The sequence below is a fragment of the Lissotriton vulgaris genome, chromosome 4_1 (assembly GCF_964263255.1).
Source record: "Lissotriton vulgaris chromosome 4_1, aLisVul1.2, whole genome shotgun sequence".
In the NCBI taxonomy this organism is placed as follows: Eukaryota; Metazoa; Chordata; class Amphibia; order Caudata; family Salamandridae; genus Lissotriton; species Lissotriton vulgaris.
Window position 1 is genome coordinate 812184145 of NC_141691.1, and position 22430 is coordinate 812206574.

A 22430-nucleotide genomic window follows, 5' to 3' on the forward strand; every position below is an offset into this window, starting at 1 on the left:
TGTATTTCTATTACTGCTTTCCTGATTCTTTTGTACATATTTGCTATACAACTCTGTTTATCATGCTTTCCATCGGCTATATTCTGGCCCCACTTGTTTAGTGCATCCATCTCGTCCTTGTCTACACCAGGCCTGTCTCGTTCTCTTATTAGACAATTTGTGAAGAAGCGTAATATACAACCTTGAGTGTCAGTTTTCTGGTGAGCCATGGCCTCTTTAATACTTTCAGGACCTTCCCCTGTCTGGATAAAATGATATATTCTGTCTAGATGATCAGTCATTCCTGGTAATAACATTAAATAATCTGTAACTCGTCGTAGGCGTAGTGATGCTAGCTCCATTCTATCGGCTTTACCGGGTACTGGATCGTATCTGCAATCTGGAAGGGGTTCTTTAAGTAGGTTGTAATTCTGTATTCGGGCTGTACGTTGCTTTGCTAGGTCCCTAAGGGTCAATCTATGTGTTTGTGGCGGGGTCTGGTAACCTCCTGTCGCACTTCCTGAGGCGGAGGCTTGAGCATGGCTTGTCTGTGGAGTCTGTATGTGTAATGGAACTTGTCTTTTACCAGGATCGGGCCCGAAAGGATTTAGTGGATTAATAGTAGGAGCGGGAAGTGGTGGGGGAATAGGTGGTGCATGATGTTGAACGGGTGTAGCTTGTTGCGGTACTGGCTGGGCATTGTCTTGGAGTAGGTTGCCATCTCCGTCACCGTCAGTAGGCGGTACGTGGGCACGTGGATTTGTATAAGCGGGAGCTACATCGTCTAGCTAGGAAGAATGGTATATGTATTTTGTGGTCTTGTGCCTTACTTTAGTCGGAACCAATGGTGGCGGCAGATCTTTCGGTATTTCTGGAGTGGCTTTAGGCGAACCCTCGGCCATTAGATACATGCCATTTGCAAGAGTGTTTCGTATACGGTCTACTTGTTCTGCTTGTACTCGGATACCTTCAGCAACTAATTCGTTTTCTCGGACCTCATCCGACTCTTCTCTATGTTTTTCTGCTTTTCGGAATGCTTTTTCTGCACGTTTATGCGATTCTTTACGCCACAATTCTATGGCGTCTTTCTGAGATTGTCTGGCTTTCTTTTTCCATAGTGCTTCCTCTACTCTCATGATGCACTCGGCATCCCATGTCCCTGTAACAGGCCACCTATGTTTCTCTTCTAGGTGCTTGGTATAATCGGCCCATAAATCTAGATACAGTATGGCATCTAGGCCATGTTTATGGTACATAAAATTTCCGGGAGTGTCCCTAGGTGGGACAGGAATCGCTTCCTCTAGTATCCCTTTCCTAGTTCCTAACTGTCTTAATTTATTGAATAATGGCATCCTGTTGTTTGGTACTTGATACTCGATACTTGTTACTTACTCTAACTCGAACACAGTTAATATACAAAAACACAATAATGTACATCAAAACAGTCACTCATACCACGACATTAATCACATAAAACATTTTGAACACATATGGACTACCCTTGAACTCCAGAAAACGAGAACAAAAAAAATCGAACCCTTGAATACTTGATATACTGCTAAACAGTACAGATACACTGTCTAAAACAGTGCAGACCGTGTTTGTGTACCCAAACCCGTCTTTACCGGATACATAATAATGCACCCGTCTAGATGCGTCCCCAGCAACGGTACTCACCGGGAAGCACGGAACGGAAGGCCTCGGACAACTCGACTGGACTGGACCGGACTGGACTGGACTCGATACGTGAATACTTCGGAACTGGTGGGCCTCTTGACACCTCGGACCTTGTTTCTTTCGGCTAGGCTCTGGTCGGGATCCTCCGCACTCCTCACCGCCTCGTCTGGGTGCTGATCGCAGTCTCCGTCACCTCCGTAGGCCTGAGGGAGATACAGGAAATCCTGCGGGTACGCGTAATTGTCCGTCTTGACTGTGGCAGGGGGCAAAGGCTGCAACGCACCTACCGGCGCGTGGGGTGGGGGAGGGGTCCCTATTCGGGCGCCAAATTAATGTGGTAAATATTTAATTACCGTCCTAATTTCTATGCAGGTAAGTACTATAAAATAACTCAGTCGGAAAGAAAGAGACAGAGTCCGTGGTGTTAGAGTTCTAAGGGGTTTTATTCCTTAAAAAGGAATGGTTCAGAACCGGATATCATGTTCCTGACACCGCTGGGGTTCAGGAAGGGATAGAGCATACTTTATTGACAATACATAACTTTTATACTTAATGCACAGAATGGTAACCAATACAGAAGGCGTAACAGCTGAGAGAAACGAGATAAGAACACACGCGTGTTAGCAATACGTAATCAGAAGGCGTGAACCAGGGCGTACACAGAGGTGTGTGCTAGAAACGTCACATGAAAGTGTCACAAGTGGGTGGGTACATAGCAAAATCTTGCAATGTCAGCAGAAATCTGGGGTCTGGATGCGCGCGCAGCTGCATGACGTGTGATTGGCGTGAAGCTGGAGGGTGCAGGGAACTTGACATTTACACTAGAGGAAAGAGACAGAAGTCTGGCATGTCAGATCAACTCGTTCCTATATCATATCTGATATCTGATGTTTGGGAACCATATTATCTAGAAGGAAAGGTCTCTTGGGCAGAGGCTATCCTATACTGACTATGAATACGTGCATAGGTGCCTACGTGTCTGTGTGTAAAGCGAGGGGGCCATGGGCCTACCATGGTAACGGGAGCTATGAATTACTTGCATGGAGACAGAAAGGCCGGGCCCTTTGTTCTGCAGCTGAGGGGTTGTTTATCTACCCTGCTAGACTGGAATGTGTTTTCGGGAAGCTGAGCTTGGCTATGCTGATAACGTGAAGGTAAAATACTGTCTTTGGCAGGCAAGCAGGCCGAGCCAGGCCCCGCTCGCCTCGCAGGGAGTAGGACAGAGTTCATGGGGGCATCCCACGTTGCAGTTTCAGGAGGCAGAGATGACTTTGGAAAAGAAAAAGGCTTGATGACAGAAATCGGGGCCTAGCTCACACAGAGCCAGGAATACAGAAAGTGCACCACACAAAGACGGTGGCAAGGCATACTTAGGAACGGAATATCCGACCCATTCAGGGTGGATCTGAAAGAAGACATGTTAACGTTGGACGCAAATGTGTTTGCGTCTTCATAGCTGGCACAGGAGGGAAGTTACATGCACTTTAAGCTCGTACATGGAGACGGTGGGGTACACGTTAGGGAACATTCCTGACCATAACATTTCTATTTCCTCACCTTCCTTAGAGCCACCCCACCATCCTTAGAGCCACCCCACCATCCTTAGAGCCACCCCACCATCCTTAGAGCCACCCCACCATCCTTAGAGCCACTCTACCATCCTTACGGCGCCCCACCATCCCTAGAGCCACCCCACCATCCTTAGAGCCACCCCACCATCCTTAGAGCCACACCGCCATCCTAAGAGCCACTCGACCATCCTTAGAGCCACTCCACCATCCTTAGACCCGCTCCACCATCCTTAGAGCCACTCCATCATCCTTAGACCCACTAAACCATTCTTAGACCCAGTTGAAAAAATGTTTTCCTTTCACAAACATAAATAAAACACATTGTCATTTACAATGCCAATAGCTTGAACTCGCATACATACGAGACCTATTGCATTGCAAATTCTTGTTCAAAATGGGCTGGACAAATGCATTTTTTCAGCTGGAGGGGTACTTATCTTGTTAAATTCCCTCAGAGATGCTTCTAGACTTAGGGGGCCAAAGGCTGACCACATACTAGTTGCACTCCGTATATGAGGTGGAAGATCTGGTGGTCCCGAGAGTGGAAAGGAGTAAATATCCTGGATTTTTGTCTGAAAGAAGGTAGCTAGTTTTTCGCAAAGAGTTTTGAAAGAAGGGATAGTGCTTTTTAGTGCCTGAGGTTTAATAAAACCCTGGACAATATTAAAAATGTCTATCATAGACTTATCAGAGGTATTAAACTGATTGGCAAAAAAAAAATCCTAATGGACTTACGCTTTAGGCAATGAAATTTCCTTTTCGCTACTTTATATGCACATTTGGCTGCAGGCTCATAATGTTTACGCCAAGCGTGCTCCAACCTCTTGCATAGACTCTTCGTGGGGGCCAACTACCCCTCCTATTACCTCCACTAAGTCCCATACAGCAGGATTGCTGAGATCTGATAGCAGGGCAAGCACCCTTTATCCACCAGTCTTCAAACCCGCCTCCTGGCGCACTACTTCTGGGGTGTGAAGTCCCAATGGCTATTGAGGGTCCTTTCTGGGTCAACTACCCTTCCTGTTCCCTCCAGCAAGTCCCACACTTTAGGTTTGCTGAGAGGTTTTCGGTGGCACGCCATCTTTCTCCACCACTCTGCAAACACACCTCCTGGCGCCTTACTAGTTGGGGGGGAAACAGTCCACTTTAGTCCTGAGACCCTGAGGAGTAAAGTGAAATTCATTTCCCAACCAGAGGCGTGTTTGCAGAGTAGTAGAGAAAGGGGGCGTGGCCTTCAAGTCCTCTCAGCAAACCCGCTGTTTGGGACTTACAGGAGGTAACAGGAGGGCTTGTTGGTCCCCAAAGACCCTCAGTATTCAATAGGATTTAATTCCCAAACTACCCCTGCGCCAGGAGGCGCATTTGCAAATTGGTGGTAAATGGGGCGTGGCCTCCGGCGACTTGCCGTATCTTTTAAAAATATATTTTTTTAGGGAAGAGGGGCTGCGTAGCGCACCGGGGACCCCATTCCCAGGGGCCAGTCTTTTTTTTTAAATGGGAAGGGGTTCCGCGCGGCCTTCCTCCACAGGCCGATTACGGCCCTGGGGACTACTTTACCCGGGGCCCAGCCTTTTCCTTTAAAAAAATTAATAAATAAACAAAGAAATAAAGGCAGGAGGTCCTGCTTGGCCCAACTTCCCTGAGCCAGTTTTGGCACTAAGGACCAGGTCAGCACTTCATTTAAAAACATTTTTTAAAAGAGAAGGGCCGGGGACCCCATCCCCGGGGCATACCTTCACCTATTTTAAAAAAAAATGGGGGCAAGGGCCAGCATGGCCTCCTTCTCCAGGTGATCTTGCCCTTGGGATCCCATCCCCCGGGTCATGGCCTCTTTGTTGGGGACCAGGGGGGGAGCCTCAAGGCCCCTGCTATTCCTGCTAGCTCCCCGCCTCCTGGCTTTCCTTTTGGAGGGAACTGCAAACAGGTAGCTCCCTCTGTCCAAAAGCAGTTTTGCTCCGCTTCATGGAAGCAAGAGCATTTTTCTTCTCCCACTTTAATGAAGTGGAGCAGAGTTTATGGCTTGGCAAGCCATAGCAAACTGCAATGTCCCAGGGGTGGGTACCCCAGACATTGCTGGAGCCAGCCCTGGGGGGGCGGGACCTAGAGCCATGGAGGGCTCCTGAAGGGGGCAGCGGGGCCTCCCTCCCATCATCTGCATAGCTCCGGGGAGGTGGCGGTCTCCTGGTCTGTGTAGGGGTCTGGAGCCCCCATCCCCCCCCACGCCTTATCTTAAATATAGCCCTGTCCAGCTTAGTGGTTTTCTGTCTTTTCTCATTTAACATATATTTCTCCTTTTAACAGCACTGAGGAGCATTGCTATGTACATTGGTCTGCTGGGTAAGGGGATGGACTTGCACACCGTCAATGGCTATAACATGTTAAGAAACTGTACCATTGCAGGCGATATGCAAACAGCTCTACTAATTGACAAGTAATAATTGCTCTTCTTGGTTTGTCAATGACATACTGTAGCATGTATATGACAGGAATGCAATGTGATACTGTACAATGTCATTAATAAAGACAAGTAAAAAAATATATATATAGCCACGGGGAGGTGGCGGTCTCCGGGCCTGCAGGAGACCGCGTGGCTGCCCGCATTTCATTCAATTAGCCCTGGGGAAGTGGTGGTCCCCGGGGGCCCACACGGCCCCTGCATTATTACTATTTCTAATTGCTTACGGGACGTGGGCCACCTGGGGGCCTAATTAAACGAAGCTCGACAACCCTAATTCTTTTTTTAACATTTTCTGCGGGATTCGCGGATCCACTTAAATGGACCTTGTGGGTCCCTGTAGGCCACCCCCGCCAAAGATGCCCAGGGGGTCAGGAGGTTTCTACTATGCCCCCTTATCTTTTTTTTAAAACTTTTTTTTCTGTGACTGTTCACCCGAGTCGCAAGATGGCTGCCAACACTTCCTGGTTTGAAGTGTTGCCAATCAATCAGATTTCAGGCACGAGATCGGAAGGGGTCGTGGATCCACCGAGGGCACAGTTGTATATCTGAGAAATCATTACATTTCTCAGAAACTACTGAACAGATTTACACAATTTAACAAAAAGAGTGCTTTCCGAACCAAGCGCTACTGTTTTTGCCAAATTTGGTGTAATTCCGTTTAGCAGTTCGGGCTGTAGCTGTTTCTAAAGTTTCCTTTTGAAATTAACATGGAGAAAAAGTGTTTTGGGACCCCCCCTTTTTCTCTGCTCCCGCTTGCCAGATCACCTCGAAATTTTCAAGACGAGCAGATCCAGCGCCCCTACAGAAAATCTGTCTCAACAACACTACCCAACACCATGATACTCACCATTAATCATAAACTCACACAAGGCCCATAAATAACCGAGACAAATATTGGGCAACTGAATCATGTGACCTAATTAATCAAAACTATTCACAAACTATTTACACAATATATACAACTGCAGTTTATCATCATCATAATTATTAAAAATATAACGGAAGCATTTAATTAAGTCACTTAGGTCAATGGATCAACTGATGATAACTAGACTAAGAATAATCAAGACCAGCTTGTCATTTCAAAATCTAATTTATTATTCAAAGAATGAGCATTTAAAATAAGTAACTTTATTTATTAGCGAATAGCAGATTAGCAGCATTTATTCATTTATTAAGGTAAGGCACATTCAGCTAACATTTCAAAACTTATTCAGAAACATGAATAATAATCAAAAACGATTTTCATTCCCTAAATCTATTTTCCTAACTAACTCTCACCTAGGAGGGGAAAATGTAAAGTCCATAAACCCTATTATCCTTACGTGAGCAAGAAGTCCATCAGCATGTCACGTCTCTCAGGAATCGGAAAGGGAGGAGCACCCTCTTGTCATGGGGACAGTTTTTATACCTTTCTAACTTACTAATCTACACTAAAAGAATACTTTTCACCGACATTCTGCGTTCTGATTGGCTGTCAGCTGTCAGTCCATATGAGATCATGACTTTTTCAATCCAAAATCGTGCCTTTCTAAAACGTCTTTGTCCTTTATTCACAGGCGACATTAGCTTCCGAGGATTTGCAACATCTTATTAAATAACAGTTCGCTGCTTCCTCAGCTTGGCTGTTCTGCCGTTTCCTGTCCTTGAAGTTATCCAACCCAGAGCACATCTTGCACAGTTCCATTTATTTGTTAAACTGATGAACCGTCATTGTGGCAAAGCTTTTCCACTTTCTTAGCTGTGCTCGGCTCATCACGACAGGATTCCAAACACCCATTTAAAAAGCTAGGCCTCAGGCCTTTTTCTTGAAGGCTAGTATTCAAAGAAACACAAAACATTAATTAATTGGAGTAATGAAAATCATTTTGTTACCCACCCCCTTTACTAATGTTATCCCATTAGTTTATGTTATCTAGCTTTAAGCACATATAAGCAGCATTTTTATTTACCATCTTCTTTTAGGCCAACAGGATTCTCCACGAGCCTTTGCCACATATAAAACATGACATAGACAAAAGCACATTTAAAATAAGCACATGCCATTAATCAACGTACTTGCAAATGCAACATAGAGCACATAATATTAATCCCATATGTTGTGTATGCATTTTAATCTAGATTGATTAGTACATATCATGCATAACTCATTAATATGATTAATTATTATGGAAGTTTAACTTCGCAAGTCAAAATATAATTCATTTCTGAACCTCGCTTCATCAGAGCTAAAGTGAACGTCAAATTAGTTCTGAAAATTTTGCAAAGATTCGTCAAACAACGAAAGTTATTGACAAATAAAAAACAGCTTTTTAATAGAAATCAGGTCCTAACTAGAACTACCTACTGGGGGTTACCAGTAGGATATATAATATATATATATATATATATATCTATATATTTATATCTATATCTATATATTTATATCTATATATCTCTCTATATATATATATATCTATATATATATAGATATATATATATATAGAGAGAGAGATATATAGATATAAATAAATAGATATAGATATAAATATATAGATATATATATATATATATATATTGTCGCCCCAAGGTTGTCCACCTTTGAGTAGCTCACGAGCAGCAGCTTGATTTATGTGTAGGTGAGGACGGGGATCCGCTTGTAGATGCCGCTCCGTAATGGATCTGCCCGACGCGTTTCGAAGCTCCATATGCTTCTCCTCATGGGCTTTAACGGAAGCGGTGTGCGCAACCGCTAACCCACTTCTCCATTTTCCATATGACACACCCACCAATGGGAGGCTCAAATGAGACTGTGTATATGGGAAGTGTGGTGCGGAAGGCACACAATCAAGTCCTGTATGGACCCCGCAAGTAGGCCCGTCCTCGATCCCGTGTACGGCTGCTGTTTCACTTCCGTGACCCCCAAGGATGACGGGGTGGTGCATACTCCGCGGCTGGACGGCCGTGTATAAATTGTCCACCTTTGAGTAGCACATGAGCAGCAGCTTGATTTAGGTGTAGGTGAGGATGGGGATATATATATATATTTATATGTATGTATATATATATTCACTGAAAAAACCATAGGTTATAGACCATATATAGTTAGGAATTTGCATTTACAAAACCTTGAAAATTCACTGAAAAAACCATAGGTTATAGACCATATATAGTTAGGGATTAGCATTTACAAAACCTTATTTTACTCGCACAAAACCATTGAAATTCCATATATAGTTAGTTGCACTAACTATATATCGCGCACCCGCAATCCACTGCTAATGATGTCACATATTACATCATTCATGACATGGTCAGTGACATCACTGATGACATCACTGATGACATCTCAAATGACATCACTGATGACATCACTGATGACAACACCCAGTGACTGTATGTTTCTGTAAAGTTAAAATATGTCTTACATATTGAAGAATGAGTGGATGTATAAGAGTCTGAATGAAGGATTTAGTAGGTGCATGACTGACTGTATGAGAGAATGATTAAATGTGTCTCACTGAGTGCATGGGTTAGTGACTAAACTGTCTTAATTTGTGCATCATTATATATGTTGTTCTGTAAACTGCTGCATGTTTAAATCAGTAGCTATATGAGTAACTATATGGGTTATTGAATGGTTGCCCAAGTATTTGTATGGGAGACTGAGTGTGTGTGTGGGTGGCTGGGAGGTGTGTGACTCTGTGCATAGATGTGTGAGTAGTTGATTCACTAAATGTATGGGTTCAAAAGTGCATGTGGAAACAGCTGTATGGACAGTTGACTGTCTGCATGAGTGTATTGGTGATTGAATGGATTTCTCAGTGCTACATGTCAAAGTAAGTAGATATGTAAAACACAGTACATGTGAGAGTTGACATATATAAATAACTGTGCATAAGAGCCAGTGAATGTGTGAGTGGCTGTATGGATCATTGTGAACTTGTATCAGGGATTGTATAAGAGAGTAAATATGTGTTAGTATATGTATGAATAAGTAAGGTGTGTATAAATGTATAGTTGAGGAAATGGAGGTGTGATTGATTCTTTTCATGACTGACTAGATGTATGAGTAACTCCATGGATGAGTGACAATCTGTGAGTGTCTGTTTACACTGATTGCATCTAAGGTTATATTAGAGTCTGAAGAGGTTCATCGTATTATCACATGAATGATATTATCAGTGATGTGATCAGTAATGTCAAATGAGATGTCATCAGTGATGTCATCAGTGATGTCATTTGAGATGTCATCAGTGATGTCATCAGTGATGTCACTGACCATGTCATGAATGATGTAATATGTGACATCATTAGCAGTGGATTGCGGGTGCGCGATATATAGTTAGTGCAACTAACTATATATGGAATTTCAATGGTTTTGTGCGAGTAAAATAAGGTTTTGTAAATGCTAATCCCTAACTATATATGGTCTATAACCTATGGTTTTTTCAGTGAATTTTCAAGGTTTTGTAAATGCAAATTCCTAACTATATATGGTCTATAACCTATGGTTTTTTTCAGTGAATTTCATTGGTTTTTTAAAAGCTAATATCTATAGCTGTAAAATATATTCTTTATTACGTGACGTATCACATAGCCCGTGAGACGCCTCATGACGCATCGCATAACCGTGACGTATCGTCTCTGCAGCGCAAACAAAACCCGTAACGTAAGCGCGCCGGAGCACGCTTACAGATATATATATATTTTTTTAACCTTAATTAGACAAAATCCACACGTGCACATATCTTGAGGCCTTGCAAAGGCACATCAAACAAACAGTCCCTACAATTTTGCCAAGTTTGGTGGAAATCTACTCCTGTAAATGTTATTTGACTGTTTCTCTTGATTTTCCCCTTGTTAGACTTACCGGAACGCTACCCAGTATGCAAACAAACGCTCCAAAAACACAATATGTCGGACTCCCGTTACGCTGCCGGTTAGCTGCCCGGTTAACGTACCGGGAAGCGCCTCTACCGCGAAAAATCGCAATTTTTTTTTCTTTAGCCCCGCGGGGAACTTTAATAGCCCCCTCATCAATCCTAGGGGTTCAGGAGGGGTCTACCTTACCCCTTTCCTTCATTTACACCTTTTTTTTTCCACCTCTTGTCTCTCGATCCCACCGAGAGACAAGATGGAGGCCGCTCCGGACTGTTTACAATGTTAACAGCCAATCAGCTTCTCCTCAGACTCCCGTTACGCTGCCGGTTAGCTGCCCAGTTAGCTGCCCGGTTCGCGTACTGGGACTCATCTCTACGGCGAAAAATCGCATATTTTTTTTTGCCCCGCGGGGCACTTTAATATCCCCCTCATCATTCCTAGGGGGTCAGGAGGGGTCTACCTTGCCCCCTTTCCTTCATTTCCCCCTTCGTTTTTCACCACCTCTTGTCCCTACAGAGAGACAAGATGGCAGCCGCTCCGGACTGTTTACAATGTTGACAGCCAATCAGCTACTCCTCAGACTCCCGTTACGCTGCCGGTTAGCTGCCCGGTTCGCGTACCAAGACGCGTCTCTACGGCGAAAAAATCACAATTTTTTTTTTTTTGCCCCGCGTGGCTCTATAATATCCCCCTCATCAATCCTAGGGGGTCAGAAAAGGTCTACCTTGCCCCCTTTCCTTCATTTACCCCTTTGTTTTGGCCTCCTCTTGTCTCTCGATCCTACAGAGAGACAAGATGGCGGCCGCTCCGGACTGTTTAGAATGTTGACAGACACCGGAGAGCCAATCAGCTTCGCTTCGCAAAGTTCCGTTACGCGTCAAGTACGCGAACCGGAGCGCTGCCCGGAGCGCTGTCACAGATATATATCTTTTTTTGAACGTTAATTTCTCCAAATCCACTGGAGCACATATATTGAGACTTAGCAAAGGCACATCGGGCTAACAGTCCCTACAATTTTGCCAAGTTTCGTGCAAATCCATTCAGCCGGTCGAGCTAAAAGTGAGGCCAACCGCCCTATGGAAATTAACATGGGAAAAACGCGTTTTGGGACCCCCCTTTTTTCTCGGCCCCCACTTGACGAACCCCCCCCCAAATTTTCAGGGGCTGCTCAGAAACAAAATGCGCCATTTTCCTGAAAATTTCAGCCAATTCCGTCCACAAACGCCAAAGTTATTAGACATAGAATTTTCAAAAATCCCATAGAGAAAAAATCCTAACTATATATACCTACTGGCGACCGCAAGTAGGTAATATATATATATATATATATATATATGTGTGTATTTTTCATTTAAGCGAAGGAAGCTATTTAGCGTCTGATCTCACATTTAACAGAATACATTTGTGCTCCTCTTGATAGTGAGACCCTTCAAATGAGTTGTTTCGACAATTGATTTTTCTTTGTTTTCCCACTTCCTTTTGTCAGGAGTTGGGTCTAACTGCATGAATGTGCGCTGGCTTAAAAGTCAATGGTATTGTCAGCTGATATGAAATGGTAAAACATTTCAAAATATTTATTGTCTATAAAAAATGTAATTCTGTGTAGCCTATACAACACTACATTCAAAGGTAGTTAATTAAAAAATATTTTCAAAAAAGTAGCATTTTTAATTAGACAGAACAATGAGGCTACTATTTTAGAACACATTCGAAACTGTCTAAGCTGTACAATAATCAGAGACTTAAAAGACTTTCAATAAATATTGTAAACAAATGCAAGGGAATGTTTTCGGAGATTCCTTTATTTTATGACCTTGTAGGATCAATATAAGAACCATTTCAAGTACATATTCAGCCTTTTGTACAAAAAAGTGAATGCTTTTAAAACTGTCTTTCCAGCAACATGTCTCTTGGTTCAGACAGATCCTGAGAGAAAGGTGAACACTCTAGTTCTTTATTAGAATTGCTGTTAAAGGAAGAAGCCATTATCATATGTGAATTAATACTGTAATGAGGCTTCTCAGGTACTAGCTGTGAATCTCCTAGCTAGATATCAACCAGCTTAGAGCCAATCAAACAACAGCATTTTGATGGTGCATAGCTGAGAGATTTACAGTTCTCTGTAATTTCAATTTTACTTCACATTTGAGACATTCTTGAAATACATCAGTTCAGAATGTTATCGCCAAAATCCTCTCTAGAATATGTTGTAATACAGTATACATTTGGCTGATTTATAATAACTGGCTAATTTATAGGGGGCACAGGAAAACTAACTTGCCTCTAAGCTTACTAATGACGGTGCACGGCGAGGCATGTATGTGTCTAAGTTCATATTTAGAAACAATCACTTCTAATACATGCCACTCTGAGGACTGATATGATTTAAATTACCAAAGTAAAAATGTCAGTGTTTTGTTAAACATATTTCTTTATTTGCATTTGGCAAACTTTATAACTGGTCTAAACCAGTTTAAGTTGTAAAACTCATGAGTCTTCACAGTCCATTTTATTTGCATATACTTGGATGGGTTCAATATATACAACATGTAATATTTGTCTTCAGACAAATGGTTTTGGTCACCAACACATTATTGACGTACATCTCATGCTTTTGACACGGCTAGGCCTGTTTCCCTCATTCCAATTTTTCTGCGATGCATTAAAAGGGGTAGCCTTATTCAGTATGTTTACTTTGGCCATCCATGCTGCCGTCTCATCGAGGTAGCCCTGTTCGTACACCATCTCCTATGCCTATTCATATATTTGACTCCTTGAACAAAATAGCTCTATCTAGTGTGCAGTTGATGCTCTGCATTGTTGTTTTGGCAAATCCTGGCTCCAAAGCGGTCTAGTGCCAGGCGGGTCAGTGAAAAACTGCAGCATGTCCGTCTGGTCCCAAAGATTCTCCTAAAGCCTCTTATTTTATTTATTTATTTGTTTTAATGTTTTATAGAGTGCGAACTTGACCCGTGAGGGTATCAGAGCATTTTACACGGTTTACAGAGGTAAACAAACAAAAAGTCTCAAGTACAGAAATATACAGCGTTTGGCACGGGGTGGGGTGCTGGGAGCATAGAGAGGAAAGGGGACACAAATGTATGGTTACGGTTACAGTTAGGATCAGTAAAAACAGAAGTCCCACATTTTCTTGGCAGGGTGAGTTGGTGACCTCAGGAAGAAGCAATAGTTTTAGATTCTTCAGGCACACTGTGGTGGTTGAGAGCAGGCCTTAGACCAGGAATTTACCCATGAGGAAAGTTTTTGCCTCCTTCTTGAAACGTTGTAGAGAAGGAATTTTTCTGATGTCAGGTGGGAAAGAGTTCCAAATTCTTGTTCTCCTCTTCTTTTTATTTACCACCACCGCCCATTTTAGGGGTTCACTCAACCATTTGATCTGTCTAGGGGGACGTCGGCTCAGCCAATGGATGGCGATCCTCCTCTTACCCAGCATCGTATCCAGGGATACAAACCTTTGTTTCATTATATGTCTGCTATTTCTTTTCTCAGGAATCAAGCCTAATGGTGAATGTTTTGGTGTTGCTTTAAGATACCCTCCCATGCAGTGCTTAAGTGTATGGGTGGCATACTACTAGTATTCTTTGATCTTAAGATAGTTGCATATCATGAGTAGAAAGTCCACGGTGCTCAGACCAATCATTGTGATTTGCTCAGGAGAGCCTGGGTGCTCTGTCTCTCTTCCGGAGAGACGACAGTGGAGAGAGCGGCGAGGAGGTACATTTTTTTCTTCTTTGTCTCCCCCCCCCCCCCACTCATCACCTGCCCCCTTCCCTCCCACCCACGATCTGTGCCAGTCGCCACTGGCTTTGGTAAGAGCAGAGGAAGTTGTTCTCCAATGTTTTGAATGTAGATGAATATAGAAAAGGATTTGTACTCCACAATTATAGCTACACTACAGCGAAACATGTACAGGTCACCATTGCTTCTTTGTTTGTACAGTGGAAATGTTGTCTATAAAACTCTAATGGAGTTCATTTGTGACAATATTGGCTACATAATGATATGCAGGCATTGTAAAAGGTCTTGAGTTGAGTCACTCTGGCATGGTGATAGCAATACTCGTTGTTTACTTTAGATAATCTAACTGTGATATTTGAAGAGCAGGAGAAACTTTAGTTATTCTTGGGAAGTATGCTACTGTGAACAAGTTAAGTAGTTGGGGCAGCGCTCAGTAAACCTTTCATAACCGCAACCCAATTTTTTTAACAAACGTTTGCAACTCAATTAGATTTAACTGACATGAGGCATGGGCAATTTTTTTATTGTAATAGTAGTCAAGCTATCAAAATGTAATGGAGTACCAAAATAACGTACTCCTTAAACTTTGCTTTCCTCTCTAACAGCAATTGTTTGTAAATGTCACAACTTTGACCACGCCCTTCAATGTTTCTTTATTGGACTATGGCCAAGGTATTGATCTGCCCATAAAATTGGCAGATGGTGAACTGTCCTGAGTGGGATCACTTTTTTGAGTGGGGTGCAAGCCTGGGGCATCTGTTCACTGAAATCACAAGGCTTCTGAAACATCTTTGTGTTTATACCAGTAATTTTAGCAGTTTGGGAGGGTAAGGCCTTCTTTCTGTTTTTGTGTTAAAATGAGACCCATTCATGAAATTTTGCCTACATTTTTTAATATATATAGATATATGTGTGTGTATTTATAAATAAATAAACAGATGTGTGTGTTTTATATAGCGTAAACACTGCATAAGGGCATTGAAGCGCTTTACATGAGCACCAGTTTACAATACATAGGTCAGATTTATTTTATGAAAGGAGATTGTGATTTGCCCAGAGCCAACACCGGGACTAAAACATGGCTCCCCAGATCCAAAGTTGGCAGGTCTGGCTGTTCGGCCACAGCTATATTTCTCAATTTATGTGTGAAAGTCAAACACAAGTGGGATGTTTGTGTATGATCATGTAGAATGACCACATTCTCTGTTGGAATGGGTTTGTGAAGTAAAAGAACGGCATCAAAAAAAATACTGGAAGATTCACCCAGAGTCTTGCTCCTAAATACTTGGACAGGGACCAGTATCATTAACCAAGTACTTTGCTTGCAATTAATCTACTGGAAAGCTGTCACCCTAGGTGGTGGATGCCTTTATGTAGTAATTGTTGACCTTAGGTCAGCTATTGACCTCGTACCATGGGAGGCCTTATGGAGGGTCGTGACTGATCTGTGAGTCCCCAAATAACTTGTAAATGTGATCATCGGTCTTCACATAAACAGTTATGCCCAGCTCAGATGTGGCTTCCTTGGTGAATTGACGGCACTTATTCCAGTCACAACGCGTGTATGACAAGGATGTATATTAGTCCCAAACTTGGTTTTATTCTTGGCTTTGTTTTATTAATGACTTGGTGGCCCAACTAGTGACATAGAATCATGATTCCCCAAACCTGGCCAATAGGAAGGTTTGGCGTAACTGTTTGCGGAAAACACTTAAATGGTATCCAAATCCTCAATGGTAATCCAAAACCTGCTACACCAGTTTGGAGTTTCTGCAGGCAGAGAGGCCTAGAGATACAAAATGTAGTACATGGTTTTTATCCCCTGACCCTCGATTTGACCACACCGGGTACTTAATGGGGGTACGCCCAAGAGAGAGTTTGCACCTTTGAATTCTTAGCGTTCTCACTCACTGAGCAGTTTGGCTGGTTGTCCCAGAGTCAGAGGTGCAGATTCAGGTTGGAACATAATACAGGGGCTATTGTGAGGTCTTTACACACCAGTTTCACATTTCGTCCACTATCCCCATCCCTCCAACAAGCATCGTGAGCATCACTGTATGGTGGAAAACTCAGGTGGGCCGAGAACGTTAGCAGTATGGAGTTGGTTGACAATTGCTTCTTTCGTTTCCTTACCAACCTTACCCGCAATCACCCCACTCATTCCCCTTCAGCTCGAACTAGGACATAGACCCCTTGCTCACAAAGTAGGCCTCAGACCACTGCTTTATTGGCAAAGAAGCTGGGCTTCCATAGAACTAGTGATATATCGGAGGGGACTAGAAAAGGTTTTGAAGCTAATTGGGGCAGTTAGGACCTCCCTGGTTCAGGTTTATTAAAAGTCTTTTAATTTAAGATTGGTTGCAATAACTTGTGGCTGAATCCTGAGACCGCATGCAGGATTCCAAAGATTGTATCGAAGGGGTTATATTGGAGGCACATTGATGACTAGATCCGTAGGACAGAGAGGCTGAGCTCCCTCACTGCAGCCTTTCTCTAGTTGAAAGATGTTTCATCTTTGGAAAATTATATGAACAGGATCAAGCCCCCACTTGCAAGGGCACTGTACATTACATTTTCACTTGGGATCCTGCCGGTCCGCCCAGTTACCGCTAAATGGCTGCGCACTTGTACGGAGTCCAATTTGTTTTGCCCCTTCTGTCCTCAGGCAAAAGAATAGATTGAGCATGCCATTTTCCTCTGCCCCCGATATCACATACACAGGAAGAGGTGGATAGTCTACTTTGCCACAACATGTGGACTAGGGACTACAGAATGGCAGCAAGGATATTGAGATCTAAATAAAATCAAGCTAATGTATTTGATGTCTCTCTTTGCTTGCACAGCATGTAGAGACGTAGACTGAAAATGCTAGTCCCTTGAATGTAATGATAGATGGCCCTTAAGTCACCAATTTGAGCTGTGCTTTCGACTTAATAATATTATGACCCAGACTCAGTTTTATGGACTGTATTTTATGATGTTATGACCCTCACTTGTCTTGTGCACCTCTGCCTTTATTGCACAATATAATTTCTACTATTAAACTATACATTACACGTCTTGCACATCATGGCCCTAAGACTTATAATCGAATTTATATACAAAGGTTTATACCAGGGAGAATGATTCCACAACAATTTGTGCTGTTAGTGGTTTTAAGAATTGTATTAGATTTTATGCACTGGACTTTATAACATTATGATCCATATGAGTTTTTTGCATTTACATCTGTATTTTATACCACATCTTTACCATCAAACCATGATGGTACTGTTAGAATTGTATGTGCCTTTCCCTTCACGATCCCAAGACTCTTAATAGATGTTATGTGCAAAGGGTTTTACCAGGGATTGTGAACCCATACTAGGGGTTATGCTGCACAAGTATCGAGTTTCAGTGTGATTTTAACACATGTAGTGATTTTAAATGTCTGTTATATTTGTTTTACTACTTTTATGGCAGTTCTTGCCGAATAAAGAAGATTTGAAGTAAAGCCCAGTCCCGATGTTAAAAAAATAGGCAGCAGTTTGCCAGAAGACATCTCCTGATATTTGACCTCTGTCTTTGAAACAGAGCAAATACAAAATGAAAAGACATCTTTATTTATTGCTCTTTTGTGACCCAACAGAAATCATCTAGTGACCTACAGTTTGGGAAATGCAGATTTAGAGTACTGAATTCAGCCTCAACAGGGTTGTTCAGAGATCTTAATGATAATTTTGTAGAGATTGTTTCTGTAAGACTTCATTGTTAAGGGTTTTTTGAGAAGTTATGAGTTCATTGAGTTTCTGTAATGCAATTGATGTCAAAACAAGAGTATGAAAGGAGACAGTCATTATAATTGAGGCATTGGATAAGATAATTTAGATACAAATTACCTTTAATGCTAATAGGTTTATAATTGTTTTCCTTGTAACCCCAGTTGTTTCGTTTCGCTCTGTAATTTTATTTTAGGACCTATAAAATGGAGATAGGCTAGCACAACGTGGAGAACAGAGGCTTTCTAAAATGTAAAAAAATAAAAATGAACAAAATTATGGCATGTTTTATTAAGGGGTTAGTGTTACAGTTGAAAGAAAGATACGTAGTCCAGTAATGTAATTATAGATCACTGCTTTATTCTTCAGATAAGATCCAAGTTATGCTTCATACTATGCCCCACCAGGAGCAGCCTCCTTGCTGCTCAGCCATACCACGCCAACTGATTCCTTCTTCCACACAAACACTCTCGATATTCTGATGACATCACATAGGCCAAGCAGCAAGGCAGAAGGCAACAGTAGAGGATGCATTAGTTAATTACTAGATTACAACAGTTAACTTACAAATTGCTATCTGGCATATCTGTTTTGTTTTTTGTAGTTCACTAGATAATCAAGATTAACTTGCTAGCAACTGAGTGGAAGTAAGGCCAACCGAAGAATGACAAAGCTACTGCTGCTAATTGGCCATAATGAACCTGGCCAGTAACTGACTACTAATGTTGTGTCCGATTTCACCCTCAAATGCACCTGTAACCTCAGCTTTGAGCCACTGACCTAACCACCATCATCCACTACTCTGTCGCATGCAGCACCTTTTATATTGCTTGTGGACAAGGCTTTAAGTGGGATGAAAAAACTGGGGGGTCTCTCAAAGGGGCGTGGCCAATGCCATTAAGGGCGCGGTTTAAAAACAGAGAAGCAAAAAATGTGTGCTTAGCACAGTGTGCCGCCCGACTTGTATTTTGTTGTTTCTGTCATTGCATCCACATATATGATACAGCAAGTAACATTATACCTACAACAAGTCAGGACTATTGGATTTTTCAATGGTTGTTAGTTGCATAAGATAAATAAGCAACAACTATGGCTTCGTTCTATATTATATTGAGTCAGCTTCCACTTAAAGCCCTGGTGACACCACGACAATGTTGCTGCTCCTGAGTTTCAAAAAGAGAAGGGAAATCCAGAGAGAAAACGACTCTTTCAAAGATTCCCTACAATGTTCACCTGGCATGACGTCATGCCGTAACTTCTCCACTAGTGAGAGGTGAGCAGTGTGAGCACGCGCACATCGATGTGCCTGCTGGCACTGCAGTCTAGAGAAAAACGGACTGCTTGTGCCAGGGCCCAAAACAGAGCCCGATAGAGACCAGTTTTGAGGCCTCCTTTAAAAAACTGCTGGTACTCACTTAAAGCCCTGCTTGTGGAATAGAAAAAACTGTTTCTCTCAGGTCTGTCACACTGCTGTTCTGTCACTCATTCTCATTGCTGGAGCTCTGGTAGGCCAGTCTACCACACTGTCTAGGGGTGAGTGTTGGACTGATGAGTCTGCAGGGTTGTTAATATCTTTGTGCATGATTTCATAGGAGCTAATTCCCAAAAGCATTTAGGAGAACAAGAATAAGTAATACAGAAGTACTCTATCACTTACTCTCAGATGCCTTTGTGAATAAGCCCCTGAAACTTCCACCTCCATAATAGTACAATTTCTGAGGGGGGGGGGGGGGGGGTCAGTCCTATTTTTCTGCACTAACTATATACGAATATTACCATTTTAGACTTTTTGGAGCCAATTCACAGAGGCCTGCAAGAGTATGTAAAAAAATAAATACAAAAAACGACTTTGAGAGTATAACTTTATGTACACAAATACCTTTGTGAATAGGCCCCGATATGCATTCTGGGCAGCTTGGCTCTGAATATATATTTCTGGGAAGAAAATCCTCTTTTTCAGTCTAATTTCAGGCAACTGTATGTCCATCACTCAATTTTCCTTGATCAGTGGAAAGCTTTATATTTTGGAGATTGGAGACTAGCCAAATTCTGCAAGCAGTTATAATTTCACAGAGCCTTCTCCCTTTCTCCTGTTTTCCAAAAAGGCCTCAAAGTTTCACCCCCATCCCCCATATTCGTGGGGTCATTTGATTCGATTATAAAACCCCTTGACGTAAATACTCTAACGTGTTCGTGCAGGAAATCACTGCAAAAGCATTCTGAATGTCTGTGTAAAGCAGAATGTTTTTTCTTTTTGAAGTATACCGAGATTTTTTTTAATCCTGCTTTTAAATGCAGTCCTTTCTGTAACTAAAAGATCATATTTCTTTATCTTGTTTGTTCCTTGATCCAGTGAGCTGTTTGTTGTTGGTAACTTTGTTAGTTTTCACTGTAAATGAGTATGCGTTCTAAAAAGTGAAAAGAACGTTGGCCTTCTTTGTTTATGTCATTCTCTTTTCTGTGTGTGGATAAACTCTGTTGCACCTGTATGTTGAAGGTATCTTTTTGTTTTTACAGAAGTTTAGAGTTAAACAAAAACTGGTTTGATTTAAGTGTGTCCAAAACTTCTGAGTAATTACATTGTTTTTCTGTCAACACCCAAAATGGGGCCTTTGTTAACCACTCTAATTATGGCAAAGCTAGTGCCATAGTATCCTTTGCTGTGGGGGGGAGGGAGGAGGGCATGGTAATAGCTTTAAATTCACTCTTAGCATAACTTGGCCGGAGAAGTATGAGATCACTTATCTAGCCTGTTGTCTGCAGGGTTTGCAGATAGCATTCAATATTTGCAAAAACGTATTCTTCTAGATTAAAATTGCTTCTTCTGCCTTATTTCTCCTTGTTCACTAGTAAATATAATGTAAAATATAGAATAAGTGGTTGTTGTAGCATAGTTATGTAGGCAGCAGGGCACTTCATTTAAGTTACTAGATAGATTTATTAAGAATACAGCAGAGCGCAGCTGACCAGACCATCAACTGACAAAAGTGGAACCTTCAAACAGTACAAGGTAGAATGCACACAGGTATTCTGGGAGGCTGGGGTGGTGGGAACACAAAGGACGGACTAATGACCACAGGTTTCCATCTTGTGAGGAACACAAGTATACTACAGTGGAAAGCTGAAATCTGGGTACCTCACCATACCACGTCACAAACTGTTTAGTATGTATTTTAAAAAATCTAGCTACCTTAGGCTTTTCTCCTGCCACAAGGTTGCTGATAACCTTTGAAAATGGCTGGGTGTAGATTCCTTCCTCAAAGTAGATTGACCAAGTCAAACGCACAGGTTACACCCTCTTTTCTGGGAATGTGGAAGAGCATACACTCAGCCCCTAACCACCACATTGTCCCTACCCCTCTCCATAGAAAATTAAAAAAGCAAAAACAAGTATTGGCAAAGCCCTAGGTCTTACCTATGCAAGAGCTTTTGACGTTGTTGATGTGTATTAGCTATGTGGCACAACATTGGGAAGGAGGGGGTTGGAGTGGACTGAGAAGCAACGACGCCGGTAGGGCGGTGATGTGCAACTTGGCAAACCGGGGATGGGGTAAGCAACAACAACAGTGTAATAACATGGGGAGGGGTACGGGGCAAGCAGCGACGACAGTGCAATAATGTGTGGAGGGGGGGCAGGCAAGCAACAAAAGGTGGGGAGAGTGGGAACAGGTGAAGCAACAGTACAGGATGGAGTAGGAGGGAGGAGAGCAGGGCAAGCAACAATGACGAGGGAACAACAGGGGAAGGGAATGTGAATTGAATGTGAATTGATACTTGTATAGCGCACTACTCACCCGCAAGGGTCTCAAGGCGCTTGTACGAATACCGCTGTGGAACCCATCCTGGCTTTCCCTGTGAGGCGTCCACTCCTGGGCACCCCCAAGGTGGAGGCCAGGCATCCTTAGTGTTGTGGGGGCCGTTGTATAGATTAAGCAAGCTATTGCCCAGAGTTGCAGAGTGGGGCTCCATGATTGGAATAGGCACCGAGGCGAGAATTATCAGGTCCCTGGAATTTTGAGCCCAAGACCCACCGAGGCGGGGAATTGAACCCTGGTCCCGGGCTAGACCTCTGCATCAGGGTCTGCCGCTCTAACCATTGAGCCACACTTCTCCACTTGGGGCAAATGGCACTTGGGGCAAATGGCAATGGGGCAAACAATACCGACAAGGCACAGACAAACACATGAGGAGGACATGAAGCTGGCATGGGCTAACTAAAGAAAACCAACAAAACGAGTTGCAATGACCCCAACCAGTGATAAGCAATAGGCCCCCTTTAAGATAACAAAACGTCTAGCAAGTGACAGCACATAAACGCTAGCCCAGGCAAGACCTAAAAAGGGCAAAGTGGTGCATTTTACAGCA

At 42.6% G+C, this 22430-nt stretch overlaps 1 protein-coding gene across 1 annotated transcript in view; it reads left to right on the plus strand.

The window, feature by feature from the left end:
* The window catches only part of CDKAL1 (CDKAL1 threonylcarbamoyladenosine tRNA methylthiotransferase), a 2392744-nt gene that overhangs the window by 692626 nt on the left and 1677688 nt on the right, over nt 1–22430 (plus strand). The window lies entirely within an intron of this gene.